This window comes from Rosa chinensis, chromosome 7 (genome assembly GCF_002994745.2).
Source record: "Rosa chinensis cultivar Old Blush chromosome 7, RchiOBHm-V2, whole genome shotgun sequence".
Classification (NCBI taxonomy): domain Eukaryota; kingdom Viridiplantae; phylum Streptophyta; class Magnoliopsida; order Rosales; family Rosaceae; genus Rosa; species Rosa chinensis.
The window spans coordinates 1258256-1266738 of NC_037094.1; the positions used below are offsets into that span (position 1 = coordinate 1258256).

General features: G+C 37.2%; 1 long non-coding RNA gene and 1 pseudogene across 1 annotated transcript; one reads left to right on the forward strand and one right to left on the reverse strand.

Annotated features, from left to right (window-relative positions):
- The first annotated feature begins 676 nt into the window (after positions 1-676).
- LOC112179792 lies at positions 677-5664 on the forward strand (annotated as a pseudogene).
- LOC121050824 lies at positions 1393-2704 on the reverse strand. The gene is made up of 2 exons (XR_005804097.1): positions 2492-2704; positions 1393-2146 (listed from the first exon to the last, which is right to left on the reverse strand). It is a non-coding gene; the product is annotated as an uncharacterized LOC121050824 (long non-coding RNA).
- Positions 5665-8483: the final 2819 nt, after the last annotated feature.

An 8483-nucleotide genomic window follows, 5' to 3' on the forward strand; every position in this document is an offset into this window, starting at 1 on the left:
CATATATGGTGCCAATTTAATTTGTATGCATAGCAAACAAGTATAAAAAATAACTGATGTGATATTTAACTGCTACTAAGTAAACGTGACATCAAAATTAGCTACATAATCATATTCCAAGTAAACCTACTAATGTGGACATATAATCATATAGCACATTACATAAGTCAAAATGATTGAACAAATTTGTTTAACTGTAAATTTTAAAATAATAAATTTAAAAAAAAATATTTTTAGTAACCAAGTCAGTTGCATACGAAAAGAGAAAATTGTACATAGAGTACCCTAAATAAAAGTCATTCATCACTTTGGTACATCAATTTCAAAAACTATCATACTGGTAACCCAACATTAAAACTCAAACCACTTTTAGTACCCGTCGTTTATAATGATGTCAAACCTTTATTTACCAAAGGATAATTTCGTTTCTCCACATTTTAACTCAATTTTTTTTGTTCAACTCAAAAACTAATTTCTTTTCAATCAAAAAAAAAAAAACTAATTTCTTAACTCCCACAAACTATCAGACAAAAAAAAAAAAACCCTCCCACATACTAACTTTGTATCGCTCTTCTTCTTTCAGGAATTGCTTTGCTACTACAGTCCGTCAACGTCTTGCTGTAAACCCCCCCCCCCCCTCTCTGTGCGACCCAGAACCCTTGGAACCTTTGCAACCATGGCGAGCACCAAAGTTCAGATGATCGATCATGACCTAGCCCTTTACTTGATTTTCAGGTTCCTCTAGAGTAAAGCTTGAATTCATATTTGGCTCCTTGAATAGAAAGACGTTAAGATTGAAGGCTGAATCATTGATTTTGATAAGTACATGAATTTAGTTCTAAATGACGCTGAAGAGGTGAGCATCAAGAAGAATACCAGAAAGACACTAGGAAGGATTCTTCTTAAAGGAGATATAACATAACTCTCATACCCAAAAAAAAAAAAAAAATTCTCTCACCATCAAAACTCCAAGAACACCATACCAACCCTCCCTCACCTATGTAATTGAAAGAAACTTCTCCATAATTCCATCAACTTTAACCCCGAAAAATTCAAATTATTCAATTCAATCCAAAATTGTAGCCCCTATAAATTTTTGGTTTGAAATTGCTGTTCTACTTTCTGGAGTTTTGGTGGCATGGATGGGGGGAGAGAGAGTTTTGTGAGATCAGGAAATCAATTCAATTCAATCCAAAATTGTAGCCCCCATCAATTTTTGTTTCTTTGATTTGAAATAGTTGTTCTATTTTCTGGGTTTTTGGTGACATGGATGGGGGGAGAGAAAGAGAGAGAGCTAGGATGTGTGTTTTGCGAGACTAGGAGGGGAAGAAGAGGAAAAAAGAAAAAAAAATATTGCCAAAGAAAAAAGGAAAAAGAAAAACTAAGAAGATGAAAAGATGAAATTGCCCATGAAATAGTTTACGTGATAATGGAGTTGACGCCGTCATAGACAGTATGTACTAAAAGTGGTTCAAGTTTTAATGTTGAGGTACTAATATGAGAGTTTTTGAAATTGATGTACTAAAATGATGAATGACTTTTATTTGGGGTACCGTTTGTAAAATTTTCTCATACAAAAATACTAGTCATATCAATGTGATTCCATAATAAATTGGGCCGAGACCCTATATTAATACACAAATGTATCAAATTTAATGAATTTTATGAGAAATAACTTATTTATTTATTATCTATACATTTATTTTTAGAATATAAAATATATACACAAAACCGAATTATTTGGGTGAACCCAAAAACTTCTGACTGTATTTGCATATGCCAGCTATATTCATCTAATCATCTCTCTGATCACTACACGTTACCAAGGGTAACCAACTACTCTTTGAACCACAGCTGCTTCTCTTGATTTCTCATCATGTCCGTCTGGATATCAATCTCAATTGGAAATTTTTGATGTTATTATTCATGTAGTGTGGATGTGAAGGCAATATGTCAAATGCAGAGAGAGAGAGAGACCACTATACCAGCAAGAGGTTGAATATATATATGGTTGATTAGCGAGGTTTGTGCAACAAATGATGACAATGTTGATGTCCATACAAAGCCTCGTCAAGCAAGCAGTTCTTACGAATACCTCAACTTGGTTGTCTGATTGACCTTGACCCTTATTTTATTTGGTTATTACCTGCTAATAATTGCTAATTACGATTCGTTATTATGATTAATTTCAATTTAGAGTTCTAGCCATGATCATGACTAACAAACATCGAAACTATTTTTCCCTTAATTCCAGCCATATATATATGCAGAACTAATTTGTCATTAAAATCTTTATACTAAATATCGATATGCTAAGAAAAATGCAGCTAATTGAATCAAGAATTCTAGATGATCCGAAGGCTGTGAGAAACTTGAGATATAGATAGAATTAATACGTTGAAGGTTCAAGGTCGAACAGACAACGAGACAGAGATATAACTAACAGCAAGAAACTGTTCATTTGACAAGGTTAGCATGGAAATTCACTCACTGATATATACATTTCCCATCTGATCATCATCTGATATGGTCGTAACTAAAGCCCGCCGTTCCGATCATATATATAGAGAAGAATTTGATAGAAACTGCAGAGTGGTTATGGAAGCTGAAGAAATGGAATAGAAATGGTGATGAAGACAGTTCGATTTATAGAAGTGTAATAGAAACTAGAGGTAGCAGCTAGCGAAGTTCAAGAAAACCGATATTCTGCTTTCGAGCTCCGCATGCATTTTGTACCGGTGAAGCAGTATATGCATGTGGTACCTAACATTGACCTTCAGATGCATCCATGTGTTTGTGAGCCAACGTATTCGAGGGAGACAGACTAGATAAGACAGGGACAGTGATGGGAACAGAGCTTGAGGGTAGTTGGGATTCCATTTCAATTTTTGAACAGTAACTTAAATAAACCTATGTTTTGGGAAGTATGCTTATTGACAGTACTCCTAACAAGCATGTATTCAGATTGCCATACTTCAATGTATATGCCATACATGCATGATCTAATGGTGTGAAAGATTCTGTAGTAAACAGTAAAAATACTATTCATGATCGACTCACACCGTTAGATCATGCGTGTATGTGTATTGTAAAATTTCTATTGTTGGACCTTTAACTATCAATTGTCACCTCTCTAAAAACGTAGCACACATGTATAGGTACCGGAACTCCATCCATCTGTACTAATTATATGTAATTCAATAATTTGGATCGTTCATTTATTAGAATTTAGTTTATCACTAGTATTCAGGAAGAAAAAAAGTTTATCGCTAGTGTCCAATTAATTGTTTATACAATATGGAATTACTTAGAATTTGACTAATATTCTGTAGAAATCATCCTTATTTACAATGAACTAGTGATTCGATTTGTGATCGAACAATATTTGTATAGTAATCAAAATGTAAAGAAAAGAATGTATGCAAGAAATATATTCGGCGGATGTCCTCGCTCTCTAGATCGATCTAACATACTGAGGGTAGATGGGCCGGCAACTTCTGTATGTCTTACCTACCCTTGCCTCCATTATACATAAACCAATGTAATCAATTAATTGATTAAACCCCATCTTGATTCTTCCTTGATTTTGTAACGCTTGATTCAACTATAAAATTAAGATGACATGGGGGAAAACTAGAGAGATTATTCAGAGCATCGCCGTGCACTTGCACCAATATAAATGAATGGTTAGATTGCATTAAATACACTTTTTGTTTATTAAAAATAAAGTTGATAATAAATATCAAGGGTTGAGATTATTTTATAAGTGTTGGGTCACTTACACCGTCGGTGCATAGAATAATTTCCAAGAAAAACTAATAATAAATTAAATGAAATTGGTAGTTTGCTATACTGCCTATATATGAATCATCAAATGCAAGCTTGTGGGAATCGAGAAGAATAATTTTTATTCGACCAGTGATGAATTCGACACAATATTCGACTATAGAATTAAGAAGAGCGAGAACTTTCTCTCCTCCAAAGTTAAACAGAATCGCACTAATTTAAGGCACTAGACCACTAGTTAAGCACTTAAGCTAATTAAAAGTTAAAACTAAGTACGCAAGCTACCATAATACCATTTACTCATCTAGCAATTAAGGTCGAGCTGGAAGCAGTAGTCTTTGTTGTGTTCAGCTTCACAAATACTTCGGAGCCAGACTACTCCTTAGTTGGATTTCCTGAATAAATAATAAAAGAATCAAAACATTTATTAACTTATTTTTCCTGATCGACACCGGCCTTTTAGTTACTAGTAGATCATATAATTCATATTGCCGTAGCCCCAACTCCTATATATCTGATTAGTTTCTAGGGTTTAGCTTGCTGGCATGGTTATAGGTAGCTCGAATGGTCTATTTATGGTCTTTGCTGCGGCGCCCTCTACTAATAAGACTGGTCAGATTTTATTATATATTCATCGATTAACTTAATTAGTCCATGATATATATTGCTTGATTATGTTCTAGTTTTGTCAAGTACATTAGTCTAACCAGCTTAATTTGAATCAAACGGTTTAGTTGCTATTATATATAATAGCAACTAAACCGTTTGATTCAAATTAAGCTGGTTAGACTAATGGGGAAATTTCTAGTAGTGTATTGATTTGATATTTTTCATTCACCACGATTTGATTTTTCATATATGTTCTTCAAACTTGAGAAAGAAAACATATTAGTACGTCGTCCTACACTTAAATATATGGCAACACCAAGCCATGCACCCAACAAAGCAATAAATTAGGGCAGCTAACTTTCTGTTTGTTATATCAACTGCAAATCAGATCAAAGTTTTCAAAGACGACAAGGAAATGGAGACTAATAGTTGCATCCAATCTTCACTGCCACAAAGAAGATAACAGAAAATGTTATGATTTATAGATCCCAAATATCTAAGAGGGAGGGAATGTTGAATATATGAATGTGACCTCTCTCTCTCTCTCTCTCTCTCAACTAAGCTTTGCTTGTACCAAAGTTTAGACTCTTCTGAAACAAAGTTTCATTGCATAGGGTTGGGTAGGGCAGGGTTACAAAAAGAAACTTTCCCCTCAGCAAAGTCAACGGCTTTTAATTCCGTTATATACAAACAATCCAAATGGAAGTTATTATTTTGTGTTATGCTCAAGGTCGTTATAAACTTATAACTGATTTTCTACACAGATTTTCTTCATATAGATTTATTTCCATTAATTTCTCCCCCTTTTTTAGAAATAAAACATATCAAATTGGCAGAGAAACACCATACATGCAAAGTGCTTCTACCATCAAAACTTCTCTAGGATTATATCACACATTGAATGAGCAAAGCCCAATGCCCCCCTCAGTTGATTTTTCTGTATCGAACAAAAAAAAAAAACTTTAATTTATGAGTATGAGTATAATCGACTAATTAATTACAATTGAAATATGGAGAAATGTCTAAGAGCAACTCCATTGATTTTGAGAAATTTTATTCACACTGTTTGAGCCCAAAAGTAATTTTGGCAAGATCTTTTAGTGGATTTAGCATAGCGGGCCGATACCTGCGGCCCAAAAATAAGCCTGCTTGGGTTTGGGTTACAGCTTCGCCCATTCCATAATCCATAAGGAAAATGAAACCTTATTGGAGTCAAGTAGCAGAGATTGAAAAGGAAACTTCAATCAATAATCCTTCTATAGCAAGGAACAGTCGAAACCCTAGTTATAAATACTAGGTTTCAAGGACGAAGAAAAGGACCTCTCTCAAATCAATCAATCCCAGCGATTACAAAGCCTCCCCGGAGTAAACCATCAACCTCGTTGAAACCCGGTGACCGCGCGCCAATCCTAGTCTCCCTGCGAGCCGCTGTCAGCATCACCAGATCAACCCGGCGACCGTACTTCCAGTCCTAGTCTCCCCGCGAGCCGATTGTTAGTGCCACTGCCACCGATACTACCAGCGAAGCAAGGGTAACGCCCTCGCAACCCAGCGAAGCTAAAGTCACGCTTTAGCAGAACCCGTGCTTTCTCCAAACTTCCCAGTGATTGCTCTGCTCAGCCTACAACGTTGAGTATCGATTCGGTGACGTGAAGAGATCACATCCAAAGTCCTTATCCGTAAGGCAAGAAGTCCTTTCTCGGAAGGCTAGAGAAGAACCTTGTGGCGAGGTTGGTGCTCTCCTCGTCCACGAACGCTTGAAGAAGAAGTCAGGTCAAGGGACTCCCCCGACGACTGCACCCCACGGTGCTGGCATGCCCGCGCACACGCTCAAAAGAGACAGTTTGCAAGCCAACTGGTTTTGGAGCCAAACACACACACCTCTTGACAGGACCCGCCCCGGATTTCACCTCGAAATCCGAAGTGGCCCTGTGGGGCCCACCTTAGAAGAAATTCTATCAAAAATTTGGCGGAACTTCCCCTAAAAGTAGGCTACCCAAAACCTGTAGGAAAACATTTACATTTCTAAATCATCCATCCTTATTCTCCTGGAGCCACCCTGCTCCCCAAATTACAACATCAACCAAAAATCACATAACACAAATCACAACTTAAATAACATTAATTTCCTCAAGTAATCAGAGCAATTCTAACAGCAAGGGTAATCAAGGAAATCCTAAATCAAATAAAAATGCGGAAGCCATATGGTTGACTATGCCTCAACTCCAATGTACGCCCGACCTTACTAATTTAGCCTGCAAACTGGGCATTTGAAACCGAAGGGCCCAGGGGAAAGTAATTGAAAAACATGTTAGAGTGAGTGGACAAAATAAACGACTAAATAAATAAATTAAAAGAAAAGGAATTGTATTACTTCCCCACGAATTTAAATTCGTAAAACTTTGATGCATGCAACATTTATAAAACGTATGTCTTTAAAACTCGAAATCTCATAAAAACATACCAGTCCCCGCTGGCTAAAAGAATCGTACTAGCCCCGCTAGTCAAGTAACAAATAAAAGGATATGGGAAAGAGATGTCACCATACGGGTAAAGGAGCCCCTTAGGCTCTACCTACCCTCGATTGCCACTCACACATAGATTGTGTGAGGAGGAGAACTAATAACCTCGACTGCCACCCACGTGAGGAGGAGAATAAATCACCTCGACTGCCACTCACAAACACAAAGTAAGTGAGGAGGAGAATAAGCTACCTCAACTGCCACTCACAAACACAAAGTAAGTGAGGAGGAGACCTAATCGAATGACCTGAGTATGGTGAGGAAAACATTCAAAATCTATAAAATCCGAAAGGCTTCCCCAATCTCTCACGAGAAAAACATATATTCCAATGACGTGACCCCGCACGCCAAAATATTCTCAAATCTGTAACCAAAACCGGAAATTAGTATAAGCAAATCCCATTTCCAAAAAATCTCTCAAAATCTCCAAGAAACAAACCAAATCCAAAATCATTAATTAGGCATTCCCAATGCCAAAACCGAAGGTCAATAAATAAATGAGAAATCCAACTCCATCGAAACTCATCTCGAAAATCTTCCAGGAACTTAAATCGGCGATTAGAAAAATGCAACATATAATCTGCTTTGCCATGATAATGAAAATTCATGCGGATTATACACACACACTTACTGTGATAAAGTATTTTCACATAGCATCGAAAAAAATGTGACCATTACGAATCTTGGTCTTGAAATCTAATTCATACGTTTGGAAAATAATTCACGTGGATGTCTTTATGACTGTGTAATTTATTTATTCTCTCTTGTTTATGTAGATGGCTGATCCAACTCGACCTGAATTTGACATTTTGGACTCAAACGGACTTGAGTACCACCATTGGGTTTCTGATGTAGAAATGTAGAAACTGCCTTTGTGGCAAGAGACTACATTGCCACCATCAAAACTCCCACTGACCCCAAAGACGATGGACCGTCTGATAAGGTGAAAGCAAATGCCTTAATGTTTTTGAGGCGACATATTGATCCTAGCCTACGCTGGGAATACCTTCAGTTGAAGACACCCAAAGAACTGTGGGATGCCTTTAAGGGACGTTTTGGGAACATTCATGACACCTTGCTCCCATAATTGACCGTTCAGTGGAATGAAATCCGCTTGCTTGACTACAAAAGGGTCAATGACTTCAACAAGGACATGTTGCGCCTAAAGGCACGTCTAAATTTCTGTGGAAAGGAGCTCACAGAAGATGATATAATCCAGAATACTCTTTCCACTTTTCCTACTTCAGCAATTATACTAGCGAACCAGTATAGGCTGAAGTATGATAACAAAAGAATCACAACCTTCAACAAGCTGATCAACCTATTGCAAGTGGCTGAGAGACATAATGAGGTTCTGTTAAACAATAATGCCAGGCCTGTTGGAACAAAGAAAATTCCTGAGGCTAATTATGGCAAAGTGAAAGGTGGAAAGAACCCTAATGCAAAAGGGGTTGGACGTGCTGATCCCTACCCACGTGGCAACAATGCACCACGTGGCAAGGGACATGGGGGTCGTGATATGGGCCGTGGAGGCCCTCCCAATATATGGCACAGAGATGGTGGTGC